The 20,542-nt window shown below is 41.9% G+C and overlaps 1 long non-coding RNA gene across 1 annotated transcript; it reads right to left on the bottom strand.

The window, feature by feature from the left end:
* Nucleotides 1–4,268: 4,268 nt before the first annotated feature.
* On the bottom strand, nt 4,269–19,440 carry LOC132404429 (uncharacterized). Its single transcript, XR_009515533.1, has 5 exons — nt 19,340–19,440; nt 19,041–19,222; nt 14,115–14,231; nt 12,802–13,058; nt 4,269–4,559 (listed from the first exon to the last, which is right to left on the bottom strand). It is a non-coding gene; the product is annotated as an uncharacterized LOC132404429 (long non-coding RNA).
* Between the last annotated feature and the right edge of the window lie 1,102 nt (nt 19,441–20,542).

Genomic DNA, 20,542 nt, shown 5'->3' with positions numbered 1-20,542 from the left:
GCCTTTGACATGGTTAACAGAGAAGCACTCTGGACAATCTTGTCAAAATTGGATTACCCATACAAGTTCATCAATCTTACTCATCTCTTCCATGATGATATGATTGGCCTTGTCCTCTCAAATGGGGAACCCTAGAGCTGTTCAAGTCCCAAATGGCATGAAGCAAGGTTGCGTGTACTGGCCCCTGTGCTGGTCAGACTCAACCACACTGACAGGGACCTCAAACATAGTGTGTACTTACAGTGTACACTTGATGCATCATTGTTCGATCTGTATTACCTAAAATCCAAACCAAGTCAGTTAAAAGAGTGCTCCTCGAAGCACTTTATGCAGGTGATTGTGCTCTAGTGACCCACACAGAGTCTGATCTGCAACTGGATTTTGACAGGTTTGCAGAGGACTTGTGTCTGTCTGGCATCACATTCAGTCTGGACTAAAAAGAGACCTTATTTCAGCCTGCTCCTGGGTCTGCCGCTGTGGCGTCTTCCATCAGCATCGAAGGCACGACACTGAGGGTAGAAAAGGAATTTAAATACCTCGGCAGTATCATCTTCAGTGATGGCTCCTTGGGTAAAGAAATCAATGCCAGGATTTACAAGGTCATTCAGAGCCTGGGCTGCCTGTGATCACGTGTGCTAAGCCAGCACAACATCCAGATGTCCATTAAGGTCAACTTGTACAGGGCTGCTGTCTTCACTCGTTCATGTGTGGTTGCGAAATGTAGACTGTATACAAAATGCACTCAAGCTGCTGGACCACTTCCACTTGCGCAGCCTGAGATCCTTTATGGGTGTCCACTGACATGACCGTATCACACACATGGAAGTCCTCAATAGGGTAAAGACTACCAGTATTGAAGAGGTGATCACAGAAGCATGACTTTGTTGGACTGGACATGGAGGACTCCAGGCTCCCTAAGCAACTGCTCCATGGCCAGTTATCACGAAGCAGAAACCGTAGTAGACCAAATAAGAGGTATGAAGGTTGTGTGAAAGCCAGCATTGCTTAGAGCCGGCTTGCTCCCCAGCACCTGGAACATAGGGCACGAGACAGAACTGGTCGGCTTGCTTTGGTTAAACTTGCTCACGGCAACTTAGAAGATAGGCCTGGAGACCACCTGAAAAGCAGATGGATCAGGAAAACTCCCTTGTCTCCACTGTGAACATTCAAGAGATGGCCTCTACATTCACTTCCAAATACACCACAGATGAGCTGTAGAAACGCAGTCATCATCATGGAAGCCAACATCAGTCCAATAAAATTGTGTTAAAGTATACGGGAGCAGATGGAATAGTAAGTGATGGCCTGGCTTTTGTCTCCAGGCATGCTTTGGAGAGGGACGTTGAGTATCCATACAGGCTAGAGAGAAAGGTTCGGGTCAGATGGCCACTGACCTCACTAATACATCCCCTCCTGGTTATTTATACATCAGTTTGCCAACAGCTCATGTGTACAAAGGTCACCTCCCTGCCTTTTCAAGCTGGAAAACTGTGAAGGAAAATACAGAAGTGCAAAATTCATTTATCTTGGTATTTCTCTGAAGAACAACTTAATTCACACTCCTTCAATATTAATAAGGAGTTTTTGGATATCTAAGAGACTCCGGCTTTGAAGCTCCATTAGATGATTCACATCAGTCCTACTTTTAATAAAACGAGCTGGGTAATTCGTAATCTGCATTCATGTTGACCGTATTCATTACCACTCTTTAATTTTGCAGCAAACAGTTATCAGATTTCCAACATTTCACTAATTTAGATTTTGTCCCTTTCTTGCATTAAAGTGAGCTTGAATTATTTGGATAGTTGTCCCTCTTTAAGCAACATATGGCATCAATTTACTTAGAGTGCTGGACTGCAAAACATAAATTGTTATTAATATAATTTTATGTGGTATCTGTTACACATGCCCTACTAAGCAAGGCACTGATATTCCAGACAAGTTCATGCGCAGCGATATTTTTGATGTGTTTGAGAAATGCAGTTCTTTGAAGTGTTTTTATCTAACTTAAGGATCTTTATATTATCCTTGAAGAACTTTAATATATTAGCTTTATTTGAACAAAGTTTTGTCAATATTATTTAGATATTCTGTGATATAACTATAATAAAAGTTTCAGGATACTTGTGCAGGAATGATGAAATGATACTTTTGATCTGTTCAAGCTTGTAATAGGAGATGTTCACTGAAAACATAAATGTGAACTAACATTTGATGAACAGGTTAAATCACAAATAATTGTGATAGTCATGCATTGTGAAAATGGTTTGGTAGAGATGTGACAGAGTTAGTCTCCCCAATTGGTAGCCTAGTGCACTTGCCTTCAGTACCTTGTTTTACAACTATTTATGCCATCCTTGTCAACGGATCTTAATCCATATGGGACAGTAACAACATCTCCTTCTCACTGATCATCAGCACAGATGCATCTCAGGTCTGTGAGCTTAGCCCCCAGCAGCTAACCACCTTCTTACACGCACACAACTGTGTGGCTAAGCACAGCTCCAAAGCCATCTATAAATCTGCTGACGACACCACTGTTGTTGGCTGAATCACAGTTGGTAATGAGTGAGGGTACAGGAGTGAGACAGAACATTGAGTAGTGCCACAATAACAATCTCAGACTCAATGTGGAAACTAATTGTTGACTTCAGAAAGTCAGGAGACCACATAGAAGTTCTTGTTGATAGGCCAGAGATAGGGACAGTAAGCAGATTCAAATTCCCAGCTGTTGGACAACCTGCCCTGGGCCCAGAATACCAATGCAATCACAAAGAAGGTGCAGCAATGCCTCCACTTTCTTTGAAGTTTAAGGAGTTTTGAAAGAGAAACAAGAGAGAAATTGCCTTTCAACTCACGAGAGAGCATAGGCCATCAACTTTTTTGCTGTTGATGTTTCTGTAGCAGGCAGTTTCTTTTTAACGAGGTCAAGTTGCTCAACCCAGCACAGATGGAAAGCGTGCACGGGAGCCGGCTGGATTCAAACTCGGGACCTTCCGTCCCAAAGTCCACCACTGATGCCACTATGCCACCAGCTGATGCAAGGAGTTTTGGCAAGGCTCTAATTACTCTAACTTCCACAGAAGAACCATTGAAAGGATCCTGACGAGTTGCGTCATAGTCTAATAGAGTAATTTCAATGCACAGGGACTCAAGAGGCTGCAGGGATTTGTGGACACAGCCCTCCATCAATGGAGGTGGTGCCTTATAAAGATGGCATCTATTATCAAGGACTCCCCCACTAACCCTCTCACTGCTACCATCAGGCGGGAGATACAGGAGCCTTATGCTCCTGCACCACCAGGTTCAGGAACTGCTACTTCCCTATATCCATCAGGTTCTTGAACCTACCTGCACAGTTCTAATCCTACCTCAGCAAAGACACACTACAGTCATCTCTTACACAGCCATGGACTCGTCTTTCATGGTGCCTTTGTTTATTTTTACACTGAGATCTTGCTTTTGCTCAGTTTTTTTTCTCCACAAATCGTGTATGATTTATATTGTGTCTTTGTAGCTGTGATGTGGCTGCAATCAAGTTTTTCCTTGTACTTTACCTCAGTGTACTTGTGCACAAGACAATAAACTCAACTTAAATATTATAGACAATAGACAATAGGGGCAGAAGTAGACCATTCGGCCCTTCGAGCCTGCACTACCATTCTGAGATCATGGCTGATCATCTACTATCAATACCCGATTCCTGCCTTGTCCCCATATCCCTTGATTCCCCTATCTATTGCACCTCACTCATTTTATGAAAGATTCAGTCAGCTCAACACTCGGTAACTAAATTGTACTCATTAAATTTTAAGAATTGCCGTTAAAACCTCTACAATATTGGCAGGTTTGAATGAGTAATGATTATGTTCAGAACATAGACCAAAGGAAAATTCAGTGTTGTGCAAGTGCAATTAGAATAAGGACACGGCAGGGAATGTCAAGCAGATCATCACAGCTCAGGGAAGAGCACCAGCTCAGCAACTCTGCTTTATCGAGGGATGGAATTCAAATATTGCATAATCAGAGGAGGCTGTTTTTCAACTAGGGTTGATTAGGTACAACGACACCATCAGACCTACCACCTAATGGATCTCCAGGAGAACATTCTTTCATTCTCTGTTTGCAGTGAAATCACAATGTATTTTCTTTCCATCTTAACTACCTTTCAAATGTTTTTTTGAAACAAGCAAACAGGCAGGTAGGAGATTATTTAGACAAAGAGGAACTCACTTTAGGATAGATTTATTGTCTGGTTGCATAACAGAGTATATGAAGGATTCAATATTCCAAATGAATACTAGATTTGCAGGTCAGATTGCTAAACCAGACATTTTTCAGATGCCAGATGCTTCTACTTCAGTCATTAAATACAAGCTTCATCTGTAACAGAGCTCTATCAGCAGTCCGAACTTCAAAGGAGCCTTCAGCTGCTGTGGTCACTGTGAACTAACCTCCTTGAATGCTGCAGTCCGAGTCATGTGCTTAAGATACCGATTCACTGCCTATTCTCATTACCTACTTTTTCTTCTGTAGTAATTACTCCAGATTTACCTTCTCTGTTGCAAAAAAAAAGAACCAAACAAAAGTATTAATAATAGGTAATGCAATCAAAATAGTAAGATATGCATACAATTTTTAAACTTTCAATTTTGTTTTTATCTTGGTCTGAATTAGTCTGAATAACCATGGAGAGAGATGTAGCAGGAACAAAGAGCAAGTGGGCTGCTGCAATAATCAACTGGGGCTGTTGATAATTGTTCCAAGACAACTATATATAAAGTATATTGGGCCAATCTAAATTGCTGCCTGATCTTGGCTCTGAATGAATCGTGCAATTGCACTTAATTACTGCATTCTGCTGGCCACTCTGTCCAGTGTATTATCATTGCAATTAAACGTTCTCGATGTTTAATCATGCATTAAATTTACAAACCTCCACCTTAAATGCACCCAGTGATTTGGCCTCCACAGCCACCTGTGGCAACAAATTCCATAGATTCACCACCCTCTTGCTAAAGAAAGTCCTCCTCATCTCTGTTCTAAATAGACTTCCCTCTATTTTGATGCTGTGCTTCTGGTCTTAGACTCCACCATCAAAGGAAACATCCTCCTCACATCCACTCTATCTAGGCCTTTCAACATTCGATAGGTTCCAACAAGATCCTACCCTTCACCCCAATTCTTCTAAATTCCACCATGTACAGGTCCAATCACAATTCATATGATAACCCTTTCATTACTAGAATCATTCTCATGAGCCGCTTCTGAACACTCACCAATGTCAGCACATCTTCTCTTAAATAAGGGCCAAAAACTGCTGACAATACTCCAAGCAAGGCCTTACCAGTGCCTTGTATCGCCTCAGCATCACATCCTTGCTCTAATATTCTAGTCCTCTTGAAATACATGCTAACATTGCAGTCATCTTCCTCACCACCAATTCAACCTGCAAACTAACCTTTAGGGAATCCTGCACGAGGAATTCTAAATCCTTTTGCACATCAGATTTTTAAATTTTCTCCCTGTTTAGAAATTGACTATGCTTTTATTCCTTCTTACACAAGTGCATGTCTATACACTGCCCTCTCTTTTGCTTTTATGTTGACTTTGACCTCTTGTCAGCTACAGTTGTGTCATCCTGCCTTTAGAATACTTCCTTTTCCTTGGGATGTATCTATCCTACTCCTTCCAACCTGCTCCCAAAAACTCCAGCCGTTGCCGCTCTGCCACTTTCCCTGCTGGTGTCCCCTCCCAATCAACTTTGTCCAGCTCCTCTCTCCTGCCTCTGTAATTCCCTTTACTCCACTGTAATACTAAAACATCTGAGGATATTTGTCACCTTCAGGTTCAGGCATAGCCTGTCCCTTTTGTACAGTTGTCATACCTTCCCCAGAATCGATCCCAAAGATCCATAAATCTGAAAAGCTGCCCCTGCACCAGTTCCTCAGCCAAATCATCCTATTCTTTTCCTCACTCACGTCTGGCACAGGCAGTCATCCAGAGATTATTAACCTGGAGGTCCTGCTTTTCAGTTCCAGCTCTCTAAATTCTCTCTTTAGATCCTCCTCCCATTTCCTTCCTATGTCATTGGTATCAAATGTACCTGGACATTTGGATGCTTTTCCTACCCCTTTAGAATGTTTTGGACACAAAAAGGCCTACAAAAAGCGGTGGATAAAGTCCAGTCCACCACATGAAGAGACAATATGGAGGACTGCCACAAAAGAGCAGCATCCATCATCAGGAACCCCCTTACTTCTTGCTGCTTGTGGTGAACTATATACCTGTCTGGACACGCCGCCCCCCCCCCCCCCCCCCCCCGCTGACTGCTCCTGTGGCTCCTCCCACGGACCCCGGTATAAAGGCGATTGGAGACACAGCCCTGGCCTCAGTCTCCAGGATGTAGTGTGGTGGTCAATTGCTGCTTGATCTTTCTTCCAGCCAATTAAAGACTATATCTCGCCTCATGTCTCCGAGAGTTATTGATGGTGCATCACTGCTACCATTAGGAAGGAGATACGGGAGGCTTAGGTCCCCACACCACCAGGTTCAGGAGCAGTTATTACTCTTCAGCCAGCCAGCTCCTGAACCAGCACAGATAACTTCACTCACTCCAACACTCAACACAACCTATGGACTCACTTTCAAGGACTTTACAACTCAGTTTTTCTGGTTGGTTAGTTAGTTAGTTATCTATCTGTTATTTGTTTATTATTTGTACTTTTTCATATTTTGTTTGAAGTTTGTCTTCTTTTGCACATTGGATGTTTCTCAGTCCTTGTATGTAGTTTTTCAATGACTCTATCATATTTCTTTGTTCTACTGTGAATGTCTGAAAGAAATTCTAGGCATTTTCTAGAATAGGTTACATGGTTGGCACAACATAGTGGGCTGAAGGGCTTGTAATATGCTGTAAATTTCTATGTTCTATGAAAATGAATTTCAGGGTATTATATGGTGATATATATGTAGTTTCATAATAAATTTACTTTGAATTTGACTTTTGATCTGGAAGTTGCACTGGGCTGCATCAAACTCAGATGTGAGTAGCAGCCTCTGGTGTCTCTTCAACCTTTGTGTGTATGTGTTGCCATGCTGAGTCCAGCAGCGGCTCTGGAACATACTGTGGATGCAATAGAGAGACCCAGGAGGGAAATTGCCTCCCAGGTGCCAGAGTCAGGGGCATTTGGCCAATGGTGTCTCCATACCAGGCCTTGATGCAGTAAGTCAGGATATTGTCCGCTGTGCATCTGTAGAAGTTTATTAAAGTTTCAGATGACGTGCCAAATCTATGTGAATTTCTAAGAAGGCAGAGATGCTGCCATGCTTTCTTTGTAAAGGAAGTTTGTAACTTTTAAAAAGATGAAACAAACCATTAGACCATAAGACATTGGAACAGAATTTGGCCATTTAGCCTATCGAGTCTACTCCACCATTTCATCATGGCTGATTTATCATCCCTCTCAACCCTATTTCCTGCCTTCTCACTGTAACCACATCCATACTAATTAAGAACCTATCAATCTGTGCTTTAAATATACTCAATGACTTGGCCTCCACCTCCATTTGTGGCAATGCATTCCACAGATTCACCACTCACTGGCTAAAGAAATTCCTCCTCATCTCAGTTGTAAACGATTGTCTCTTTATTCCAAGTCTGTGCCCTCTGGTCCTAGACTCCCTCACTATAGGAAACATCCGCTCCACATCCACTCTATCTAGGCTTTTCAATATTTAATAGTTTTCAATCAGATCCCCCACTCATTCTTCTAAACCAGTGACTACAGGTCCAGAGCCATCAAACAGGCCTCATATGTTAACCCTTTCATTCCTGGGATCATTCTTGTGAATCTCCACTGGACCCTCTCCAATGTCAACAGAACCCTGAAACAATTTATTATTATGGCCTTGAAAAATGGTTCAAAATGGGAGAATATTCATAGTCAGATTTCTGTAAGTCAGCTCATTTACAGTATAATAGGAGGAGACCCTGTATTAGTTTTGGTCTTTCCATTCAAATGCAGGTAGAACAAAAGTATTATCACAATGGAAACAGGTTTCAAACAAAATATATTAGCACAACACATTTATGTATAAAGTAGAATGTTCTGTATTGAAGCCATTCACCCAATCTGTGTGGCATGAGCAGTGACATAAGCTAAGCTGTCCAGAAATTTAAATGACTAATCAACAGTTTCAATAATATTTACTGTATATTAATCAATAATATATAGGCTATACTCATTATCTCTTAGCCAGAAAGGCCAAAAGCCTGTCTTCAGAACATATTCTGTTTTTGAACGCAGTAATTATCTGTTTTACCCAAGTCTGTACATTGTAAACGCTAATTACACAGTCGAAGTCGCGGCACAGCATATCAGTGGAAGAGCACACAGATTGTTACAACTGACGTAACAAGATGGCAGAGCCACTGGAACACAAAGACTCTCCTTCTTGAAAGACTTCAGTAAAACAGATTCAAGATTCCAGAGAAACCAGAGGTGGCTCTTGCCTCTGGATCAGAAGGCTAATGGTTTTGATTTCTACTCCATAAATGCAATAGCAAGTGAGCCTTTTGGTTGAGGCGATGAACAGTGGCTGCACCTGTGGCCTCTCAGAGAGTGGTAAGAGATTCTACATAGCAATTTCAAGGGAGACCAGGAGAAAATTCCACTCGTTATCTTGCCGAGTATTTACTCATCCGCCAGCATCACTAAAACACGATTTCCTTCTCATTATCACAATTTTGTCTGTGTATAAGTTAGCTGCTCTGTTTCCCACATTACTGTGGAGATCCCTGCTCATTCAGGTCATTCTGACAGGCTACATCACTGTCTGGTATGGGGTGGGGGGGGGGGGGGATCTACCGCAAAGGATCGAAAGAAGCCAGAGAAAGTTGTAAAATTAGTCAGCTCCATCTTGGGTACTAGCTTCCATAGTATCAAAGACATCTTCAAGGAACAATGTCTCAGAAATGCAGCATCCATAGTAAGGATCCCCCACACCCAGGACATGCCCTCTTCTCATTGTTACCATCAGGAATGGAGGTACAGAAACTTGAAGGCACACACTCAGCAATTCAGAAACAGCTTCTTCCACTCTGTCACCCAATTCCTAAATGGACATTGAACCCATGAATACTTCTATTACTTCTGTTTGTGCACTATTTTAAATTTAACTATTTAATATGCATATATATTCTACGGTAATTGACTTATTCCCTCCCCCCATATTATCCTGTACTGCTGCTGCTGTTAACAAATTTTACAATATATGCTGGTGATATTAAACCTGATTCTGATTCTGAGATTATACTTCAGAAAACATTCAATTAACCACAAAGTGTTTGGGAGCATTCAGTACTTATGACAGGTGTTATTACAAACGCAACCCTTCTGTTTTGTTTTTCATTTTTCTGTCAAGTGTTTGACATTGTAGTAAAGCAAGATGTCTGGCAAAGTTGGATGTTGTCATCTGCCAGAAAAACGGATATAATTTTAGGTATAGCATCAAATGTGCACCCTATATGAATATATATTTAAGGATTACCTGAATAACAAGTCAAAACTAATTTAGCATAAATTTTAATATAGAACTACACAACTGACAAAGTGAAAAACAGTAATAACTGGTACATCTTGGAACACATACCACATATGCTTGCAATCTCAGCTAATGGGAAGAATTGAAAGCATTAAATGGTTTATCTGGTAGTGAATTAGATAATATAAATCATTGCAACTTTGTACAGTATATACATTAGCCTATTGCAATACGGTCACTGTATCCATAGTTATTAAACTATAAAGGAATGAGCTTTCCAACTTCCTCTTCTGTTTGTAACAATGTATGTTTCTATAAAAGAAGAATATTCTTAGAGCTGTACAGAGTTAGACAGCCAATTGATGATAATTATACAAACTATCGAGGTGTAACGTGGTTATAAAATGCATCAGTGCCAAGTTCCTGAAGAAGATGGCGCCTGCGAACGATGCGGCCAAGGATGAAATCCTTCGGAATGTTCATGAAACTACTTCTTTCACTTCTTTTACATCTTCTTTTCTTTCAAATGTGGCTCTGCCACTGTTGGAGCCTGTGATCTATATTCTGATGGTGATCAAGCGATCTGGTGCTTTGCTGTCTCTGAGGCTTGGAGCAAAGTGTGCGGCCTCAAGGCAGGGCAAGAGCCCATTCTCACTGATCTCGCTGATGAAGACGCTGAGGAAGACTCAGTTCGTTTATCGGCCTCTTGCCCACTGCTGTTGGAGGAAGGTGTCTGCGTGTGATGGTCTCTCTCTTGCTCTCACTCACTGTTCCCAAAGGAAGGTCCCTGCATTCAAATGGTCTCTCTCTCTCCCTCAATGCTGCTGGAGGATGGTGCTGGAATTCAGGTCCTTGGGCAAGGTTTAATCAATGTGGTTTGTGAGATAGACACTGAAGTTCAAGTTATGATGTGCTTCTGGTTTCTGACCACTCTTTTTTTATTGCTACTTTGGTTGACTGAACCAGGGCAGTTTCCGATAGTGAACACTGAGCTGAATGGAATGTGCCTAAACTCTTCTAACTTCGTGTTTAATATTCTGTGTTTTAGCTCTTTCGTTGTTGCTGTTTGTGCAATTTTTCTTGTGGGGGTGAGGATTGATGTTTTCCTTTGAATGGGTTCCATGGTTTTCTTTGTTTCATGGCTGTCTGTGGCAAAACGAATCTCAGGGTTGTATACTGCATTCATACTTTGACAATAAATGTACTTTGAATCTTTGAATTTTTGAATAACTGAATTGCTTAAAACAAATAGACCACACATGAGCAGCAATTATAGATTTGCCCACAAGTTATGACCAGCTTTCTAAATAAGCTTCAAACAACAATTTGAATTTATATTTTGTTTGTAGTGGACAGAAGCATCATATTTTCCTTTATAGAGCTGAAATATAAAAGTTAATATCAACAGGAGGAAAATATATTATGCAGTGACCTAAATTTAGTCAAGGAAATGTTTTAGTAAAGTATCATGAGGAAGAGGTAAAGGTGGACAAATTTAGGGATCAATTTCCTGACTAAGAAGTTAAGGAAACACAGGTGCTAAAAGGTACACAGGCAGAAAGAGGATGTTGTATTAAAGAAAATGATAACAGAAATGTTAATGAGTCAAGGTTATGAAAGAAGTTTCAACAAGGAAGGGTACTTGTAGCTCCTGGGTAAAAGCTTGAAGATTTAGTCTTGAGTTTCCCAGAGTTTATCCAATGGAACTGCCTATCTCTAAAACTGATGTGATATTAATTCATGCTAGAGGCAAAAAGAAACTGTTTTGTTTTGCTTTTATGAAGAATAGGGTAGCATTTAGCAAGTCAATATGACAGGAAAATACATAAGTATGTAGGGAATAGAAGCAGACAGACAATCTGGCCCTTTGAGCCAGTTCAGGCATCCAGTGCATTCATAGCTGCTCTGATCTTTGGTCTCAACTCCATGCTCTTGATCCTTTGAACACTTGATTTTCCATGTAGTCCAAAAATTGACCTATCTAAGCCTTGAATATACTAAATGATTCAGCAACTGCAGTTCTCCAGGGTAGGGAATTCAAAAGACACACAACCTTCTGAATCCAAGTTGAAAAGAATCCTTACTATAGCCTTAATTAATTCTTTATTTTGAGACTATGCCCTCAACTCTAAACATCCTCACAGCATCTACCCTGCAAAGCCCTTCAGATTTTGTATACTTGAAAGTGATAACCTCCCATTATACCAAGCTCCAGAGAATAGAATCCCATTCATTTAAGAGCCTGTGTAGATACATTGGTTTAGTGACATGGTGTGCTGAAACATTTACTTCAGCACAATAGTGTAAAGCAGGGCAAAGTGATGTACAACAACCATAAGAAGAGGTGATTGTTTCTAAAGTACTGTATATTTGTTTCACAAGTCTGCAGAACAGTTTATTAATTCATTCCCCCCCCCCCCCCGGGACTTAAAATAATCTCTTCTGTAGTCAATGCTGAATTGAGAACTATTATAGAAAATGTAATATGTCTGTGGTATTTGTATTGCACCGCAGTATTTTGTGTTTTTGAGAAAAGCATTAGAAGTAATCAGCACATTGAAAATTAAACACATTATGATTCACAAAAGCTTTCTGCAAAACAGACCATATAACAGGCAAGTGCTAAAGGGAGTAACAGAACTAATTATAGACACAGGCACAATCAGCTGTCATTAGAGCTTGTCTAGAACCACACAAGCTCATGCTGGTGTGGCCTATGTGTGTGGCGGAGGGTCAATGGTTCACTCACAAGCCTTGGCTTTCTCTATAGTTCTGGCGGCAAATCACATTATGTTCAATTTGTTCTTTCATGACATGAATGAGGAATCTGCTGAATAGTTAATGCAGAAAGTACACACATTTACCTGAGGGAATCTTAAATTTAAGTCAAGTGTAAATTATCTTTAAAAATATTTCTGGGGTAACTATATTGTTAAACACGAGTAAATGCCAAGAATGCTGTTCTCACAGTTGACTGCTCTGCCCTGTGAGGCCAATAACTTCAAGTGGATAATTGGAATAGCTACTTATGGGATTTTTCCTTCAGTACATAGGTATTTCTCACTGACAAACCAGCAACTTACTCTGAAAAATGAAATTCGCTGGTGGGTTGTTTTTGATCTTTTAGATAAATAAGAATTTGGGGCACTATTAATTACAAATGTGTCCTCCAAATTTCAGATCCAATCAAATCAGCCAGAGGTCTAATTGCTTTCAGCCCCACTGCACAGGCAGTCTTCCTATCGGATATAGTACCTGTCATCTTAGTGCATCATCAGTACACCTCGCTCCAGGTTATTGGCTCCATCAAAATGTCCAGGACTGGTCTGATTAAGTATCCGTAGAAACTCCTGGTGGTGAATGTAAGGTTGCTGCATGGACGTAGAAGAGTAGGAATTTGTGTCTAATATGAGTTTGGATCTCCATTCTTTGCTTCATATTTCCCTGATAAGACGGTGATGGGTCTTGACTCGGCAACAGTAAATGAATAGCGAGCTATTTCCAAATCACGTCTGGAAAGGAAAATAAAGTCTGATTTTAAAGATAGCAGAGGAAAGAGGGGCTGTTTAAGTTACAGCTTTCTCAAAGTCACCTTTTATTTATGAAAGGGCTCTTGACTTACAAACTTACGGGAGCTCAGGGAACAGCCAGCTGAGTAAAAATTAGTGACTGGGTTTAGGTTTAAAGCAACCCAGTGTAGTATATTATAGTTAAAATGATACAGGATGAAAGACACTGGGCTAAGTGATCTGATAGCACTTGAGCCAATTACTCTTATTTGTCCCTATCTGCTACAGCAACTGGTTCGTCATTCTTTAGGTCAATAGAGAGCCAGTTGTGGTTTTCACCATCTGCTACAAGGGGGCCAGCCGCTACAATCACAGAACAGATACTATCATTACTTTTAATTTTCCCAGTGCCTTCTGAAGAACAAAATTTTGAAAAGTACATTTATGTGCTGCGGTACAGTATAGAAGGAACAAGAATCCAATTTATTGTCACTGACTTACTTGACATGAAATTTGTTGTTTTGCAACAGCAGTGCATTACAGAGACAGAAAGATGTTCAGTAAATGTCACTTCTAATTGCAATAAAAGGAACAGGGTAAAAATCAACAGTAATTGAAATTTAATAAAATGCAGATGCTGGAAAATTGAAACAAAAACAGAAACTTTGTAAAAGAGAAAGAGAGCTAACAATTCAGGTCAAAGAGCCTGTTTCAAAAAAATTTGAAAGAGCGGAAACAAGATAGGAAAGAAGAGTAGAAATCAAATCTTCTGTGGACAGGAGATGCCGACAGTTCGCTGGTGGGTTGTTTTTAAGCTCCTTCTACCACTTACACAAGACATCCGTGTGCTCCCAGTACATAGACTCGAGGTTCTCGTGGCCATCCTGAATGCTCCTTCTCCACCGTGAGCAGTCATAGGCCAAAGATTCCCAGGAGTCACTGTAACACATCTAGCATTGCTGATTGTCGATACATTTCTGGGAATTGGAACCCCTAGGTAAAGTGCTGGGAGCAAAGTGTCTGCTGATTAGGCTCCTACAAAGAAACCACTACACTTACTGTGTTATATGTGCCACTGTCCAAACAAACTGTCTTTGCATGGTAAAACATGAAGCTGCTTCCATTGACCTGGTTTGCATCCTGCACCATTTAATGTGCAAAGGAAAGGGCAAGGGCCTGCAAAAAGTAGAAATTATGTGTTGCAGAAACACAGAAAATGAAACTTGTTATTAGATTATCCGAATTTTATCAGGATTTGGTACTTGACACATAATTGACTTTAAAATCTATCTTTGTCCTTTTGAACAAGGATCTACAGGACTGTGCAAGAGTCTTGGGAACATCTAGATAGCTAGGGTGTCTAAGGCATTTCAACAGTACTGTATTCGTCAACGTGGACCAGAGAGCAGGTTTGTAAGGAGCAAAGAATGTTGGGATTGCTGAGTGCGGAGCAGCACAGGAGGGGTGTGGGACAGGTGGCAGTGAAGGGGTGCCAGGGATGGGGGGTGATACAGGTGCAGATACACCAAGCCTCATGACACCAGGCAAGGTAATTTGATTCCAAATAATTGGTTTATTGATCATTACAGAATGTCTTTCTGGTGCTTCACAATCCCTCCCCTCTCCCTTCCCCTTTGTCCAACCATGATGCCCCTCTCCCTGTGCCCCCTTCCCACTCTCAGTCCACAATAAAGACCCATATCTGAATCAGGTTTATCATCACACGCATATGTCACAAATTTGTTTTTTTTGTGGTAGCAGAATAGTGCAACACAAAAAATTCATAAAATTACTGCAGTGCTATGTAAAAGTCTTGCTATATATATGTGTCAAAGACTTTTGCACAGTACTATACAAGACAGATCAACTGAACAGACTGCCTTGTTTCCAATTTCTGATTGCTCTCCTTCAGAAGGAAGCTTTCTTTTTTAGTTTTAAAGGATAGTTAATATGACAGAACTGGCAAAAGTACACGGTTAATGGCAGCACCCCAGACGGTGTTAGTGTACAGATGGATCTTGGAGTGCAACTCTATTAGACTTTGAAAGTGGATAATCAAGTGGTAAAGGAGACACATGGCATGCCTGCTGTCCTTGCTCAGAACATCGAGTGTAAGAATTAGGAAGTCAGGCGGCAATTGTGTAAAACTTTGCACTTGGAGTATTGTGTGTCTTTCTGGTCGTCCCATTACAGGAAGGACGTGGAAGCTTTGGAAAAGTTATGGAGGAGCTTTACCAGAAAGCTGCCTGGAAAGAGGGTACGAGCTAATAAAGAGGTTTTATAAAATTGGGTTGTTTTCTCTAGAGTGTTGGATGCTGAGCCGAGACCTGATTGAAGTTTATAAAATTGTGAGAGGATTGAAAGGGAAATTGGTCAGAATCTTTTCACAGGGTAGAAGTGTGCAATACTAGAGGACATGCATTTAAGGTGGCTGGGGTGGAGAATTAGGAAGATGTGTAGGACAATATCTTTATACAGAGAGTGGAAGATGCCTGGAATGGCCTGCCTGGACTAGTGGTGGAAGCGGATGCTACATTCATCATTCGCAGACAGAAGAAATTATAATTTGGCATTATGCTCAGCAGAGACTTGGTGGCTGAGAGGCCTGTTCCTGTGCTGTACTGTTCTAAGCACAATCAAAAATAATAGCAACAGCCACTGAATTCCACATGGTGCCAGCAATTCTATGGTTGTAAATACTGGAGCAAACAGGAAATAGGAAAAGAATAACAATTTAAAAACTTAAAATGGAAATAGCCTGGCCACTCCTGGTTGTTTAGAAATGGCAGAAGTGACTCTGAGCTGATGCAAGCTGCTTCAAGAGCCTTTCATTTAATACACAGAGTTGAGTTCTTTCAGCTGTTGTCTCACTGGATCTTATTGTGGGTGTGTTAATTAGGGACACTTAATTAGTGCTTCTGCCAAATGCTTCAACATGCTGAGGCTTGAAAGACGAGAGTTAATCAGTGGTTGTTCATGCTGAAGCTCGGAAAGATGTAAGAATTCATGGTGTTAACCTCTTCAGAACTATGACATATGAGTGGCACTCGCTAATTCTCAGATATTGGTGAGTTGGACTCGCAGCATCCTAAGTGAAATAGTGATGTCCACAATCACAGTCAAATTGTAAAGTTGGCAGCTTAAAATCTACCCAGTCTACTCCTGCCAAACAACTATTACCTTTTAAATTCACAGCACATCTGAGGTTGGTACTAAAGGCAATATGGCATGGCCTACAATTGGCCTGTGGGACTTCCCACCTGCAGGAGATCACAGAGTTGAAAGACAATGTGTGCTGAAGTCAGCAGCACAGGAGCTTGAGTCTAATACACACAAATCAGCCAGTGTTGTGTGCACCAAACAGAAATTCAAATGAATGTCTTCCTTTATGTGAAGGCTGGCTAGAAGTACTGAGTAGAATGCAGCAGTTTAAACACAGAGAGCAATTTGCTACTCCAACTGTATAGAATCAAAGGCAGATGTTACAACTTTTTTTCCAATAGACATTTTGTGAATAAAGACATTGATGACTCATAATGCTTCTGCAAAGAGACCTTTTTCCCCATTTACATCCCTCAAGTCAGTAAATTTGATACTTGTTATGCCCGCTCAATTTCTAATCAGTTCTGGCATTTGCGATTGAAATCTGTGACATTCAGATTGTCAGGACGATTCCACAGCGGCATAATGCAATGCATAGATGATTTTTGACTTGGAGGCAGCTCTCCCTGGTTTCAATACTTGCAATATTTCTGGTTATAATGCACATTATGCCTTAAAAGGTCAAGCTGTGCAGAGGCACAAAACTTTGAAATTGCAGGATATCAACCATGATGTTTGGAGTGAATTGCACTTTGCTGGAAGCAGTGCAGGTTCAATCGAGTGTACAACCTCCTCCTGTTGTAGGTTAATATGAATTCATGAGTCTATAAATCACCATCACAGCAACACGAGTACACAGAGGAGAGTTTGTAACTGTATTTTCCACTTCTGGACCTTCCCAGATGGCTTTAAAATGTTCAAGTGAATCAAGATGTGAAAGTTTCATTGGACGTTCTGTAGGAAACACGGCAAAGGAACAGAAGGATCTGCAAACGTATGTGTGGGCATGGAATCTGATTGGTCAGGAGAAAGTGAGCCCACACCTTCACCTCAGAGAATGTCCCATTCATCTGCCCGTAATTCAGCAGCAATCATTGAAGGAGGCAAGAAATAAGAGAGTATGATTGCAGAGAAGTTAATAAAGATCTCCACGTAATTGATCGTGTGATATGGGACAACTAATAAAAGATTTACCATGATATAGTACATTTCACAAAATTGGAGCATTTTAAAATGCTTTACCATTTAAGGAGTACAGTTGCTGTTGTAACTTCAGAATCATGGTGATCAACTTGTGCACAGTAATATCTCATAAACCACAAAATAATGACCATATAACTTGTTTATGAGTAACAGATACAGAGAAAAACTTGTCTTGCATACTGTCCATACAGATCAATTCATTACAACAGTGCATCTGGTACAGTAGTACAAGATAAGATCACAAAAGAGTGCAAAATAAGGTTTAACAGCTATAAAAAAAAGTGCAGATCTGGTAAACAGCAAGGTGAAAGGTCACAACGTGGTAGATGTTGAGGTTTAGGGTACTAGGCAACCATTCAGTAGTCTTATAGCATCAGGGAAAAGCTGTCCTTGAGCTTGGTGGTATATATTTTCAGGCTTTTGTACCTTCTGCCTGACGGGAGGGAGGAGAAGAGAGAACATCTGGGTGGGTGGGGTCTTTGACTTTGGTGTCTGGTTTACCAAAGCAGTGAGAAATGCAGACAGAGAGAGCAGTCTGCATGTAGCCAACGTACTGTATAGCTGTGTAAAAGAAGTGAATGCTTAAAGTGATGGGTGAGGCACTGGCAAAGGAGAGACGCAGCTGGTAGATATGACATAGTCTCTTTATGTGACAAAATGAGACACAGCAGGCATTGTATTGAGACCCTTGCAGAGGAAGAGGCCTGCTCGACCCAACATAGTATGGCATTTTATATGCTGAAGATCAAAGGACAGATCTATATTTACAATGGATCAACAATGCTTTTTTTGAATTATGTATAACTTTCACTAAACCTTCTTCGCACCCCACTACAGTCACCCGAATGAATGTTAAATCAGCATTGCCAGGTCTTCCAATTAACTGTGGTTCATGGCTCTTAGGAACCCATTGTCCAGAGCTGCATTATAAAGTTAATCTACAGAGTATAATCAGGTCTAAAGATTGGTTGCTGAAGTTAATATTTTGCTATACACCCTAATTCCAGAATATGCCCTAACAGCCCCTCCTCTTGGTCCTCTGGACAAAAATTAATTTGTACCAGGAAAGGCCAGCCTTAAGTAGGATCTATTCAAATGGGGCAGTCCTGCCTCAGAATTCCCCCTCCCTCCCAATTACTTTATGTGCATCTACATAGACCTTATCATCCCTAATGGCTACCTACAAGACGCTAAGCAGAGAGATTGTTCCAGAAATCTGAACAAAAGTCTTTAATAATGCAGATTCATCATTTGTACTCCTGTTGCATCCTTCCTGTTTGGATGATTGCAATTTTATCTTCAACCCTTTATTCTAAACGTCTCACTTTCCAGGGCACCAGCATGATAAATGTATCAGACTCACAGTCCCTTTCGTGGATGTACGGGAGGAGTTGGGGTGATCTCTATTTGAATGACTGCGAGGACCTTTCCATAGTGGCACCCCCTTTTAGACTGGCCTGACTGCTGAAAGAGCCCAGCTCGTTTGTATTCACTCCCTATTCAGACTGGGGTGACTGCCTTCAGACGCCGTGTGCAATTTCTTTTTCTCAGTCTGCCTTGCAGTTGTGAAACCTGATGTTTCTGCTGTAATTTGGATCCCTTCCCATCTATTTTCCCCAATATCTTTTCTATTCTATGTCATACAACGAATCATCTGCCTTCATTACAGAGTACCATCACCATTGTACTTTAACATGCTATTCACGGCTTCCCTTCGTGCTCTCTTGGTGTCCTCTGCCTTTGCGTTTGCTGTGGGTCTGTTTCCATCAGCTGTGGTCAGGTCTGACGCAGCCGGCTGGTGTTCGTCACTTGGGTTCTCTGTAATGACTCTGTTACTGGTTACACTTGATCTCGTGCTTAGCCTGTGGGGGGGCGACAAGGAGGCGAGTCACATGCTTTAACCTGAGTCCAGTGTTTCCACTGGCTATCTCATCGAGTCTGCACACAAACACAAGTGTCATTTGTCAGAAGTACCCTACCTTTTCAGGCAGCACCCTCACCACCCGGCTGCGGGAGGACCATCTCCTTTCCCTCTGGCTCTCTCTGATCAGCAATGTGCTGCTGTTGTTTTGCTCGGTCCTTCAACATTTTACCCAGGTTACAATGTCCTTCACATCTCCGTGTAATCTTACTAAATTGGCAGTTTCTGTGCACCTGTAATATCTGTTGCTTCATGGTCTTCCACTGCTCCGCTCACGTTTGTGTCTGCCCACTTGCTCTCTTTCTGCTGAGCCTTTACTCCCTCAGGCAGCTGCACTACTTCCAGCAGCTACTGCCTGTGCTTGGCTCCTTCCCTTCGGACCTCCTGACATGATACCCACACATCGCCCTGTCTCTACTCCCTGCTCGGGGCTGCTGTCTCTCTGTGGGCCATTTTAGCTGTTCTGTGGGTCACACATGTTCTCTGTCCCTGTCTCGTCTGTGTTGTTTCTCCTTTTCCTGAGTCTATGATAGTTCCTGCCTCACTCAGTGTGTCTATCCCCAGGTGATGCACCATCAATAACTCACACTGAGACGTAGGCGAGATATCGGCTTTTATTGACTGGAAGAAGGAACCAGGAGTGAGTGTCTATCATACAAGGTCCTGGAGACTGAGGCCGATCTTCAGGCCGCAGGTCTCCTTTATACAGGGGCCTGTGGGAGGAGCCACAGGAGCAGTCAGCAGGGGCGTGTCCCGACAGGCACATAGTTCACCACATTCACCCCCCCTTCGTTTGAAAAAGTCCTCATGTAGCGAAGGTTCTTACAAGTCAAGCCGATCAGGCGGTCGAATCTGTCGCTGCGATCTACGTAGCACCGGCTGTGACCGCATAGGTGCCGGCAACATTGGCGATTGCACAGGGGCCGGGGGTTGCGCGTGTTCTTGCCCACTAGGCGCCGGTGATCCCTCATGCATGTGCGAGGCGCCTGGTATAAATGCGTACGAAACGCCCGATATACAAGTGTCGTGAGGAGTCTGTGTAGGGCCTGGTGAGTACGGTGTCACCTCTGGTGCAGGGTTCACAGTTACCGGAGAGCCTTCAGGGTAGTGGTCTGCTGCACCTGCGGGTGCCAGGCCGCGGATGGAGACCGTGTCCTCCCGCCCATCAGGTAAGACCACGTAAGCATACTGGGGGTTCGCATGGAGAAGGTGAACCCTCTCCACCAGCGGGGAGTATTTATTGCTCCTCACATGTTTCCGG

This window comes from Hypanus sabinus, chromosome 14, assembly GCF_030144855.1.
Source record: "Hypanus sabinus isolate sHypSab1 chromosome 14, sHypSab1.hap1, whole genome shotgun sequence".
In the NCBI taxonomy this organism is placed as follows: domain Eukaryota; kingdom Metazoa; phylum Chordata; class Chondrichthyes; order Myliobatiformes; family Dasyatidae; genus Hypanus; species Hypanus sabinus.
This window is presented reverse-complemented; position numbering and strand designations above follow the sequence as displayed.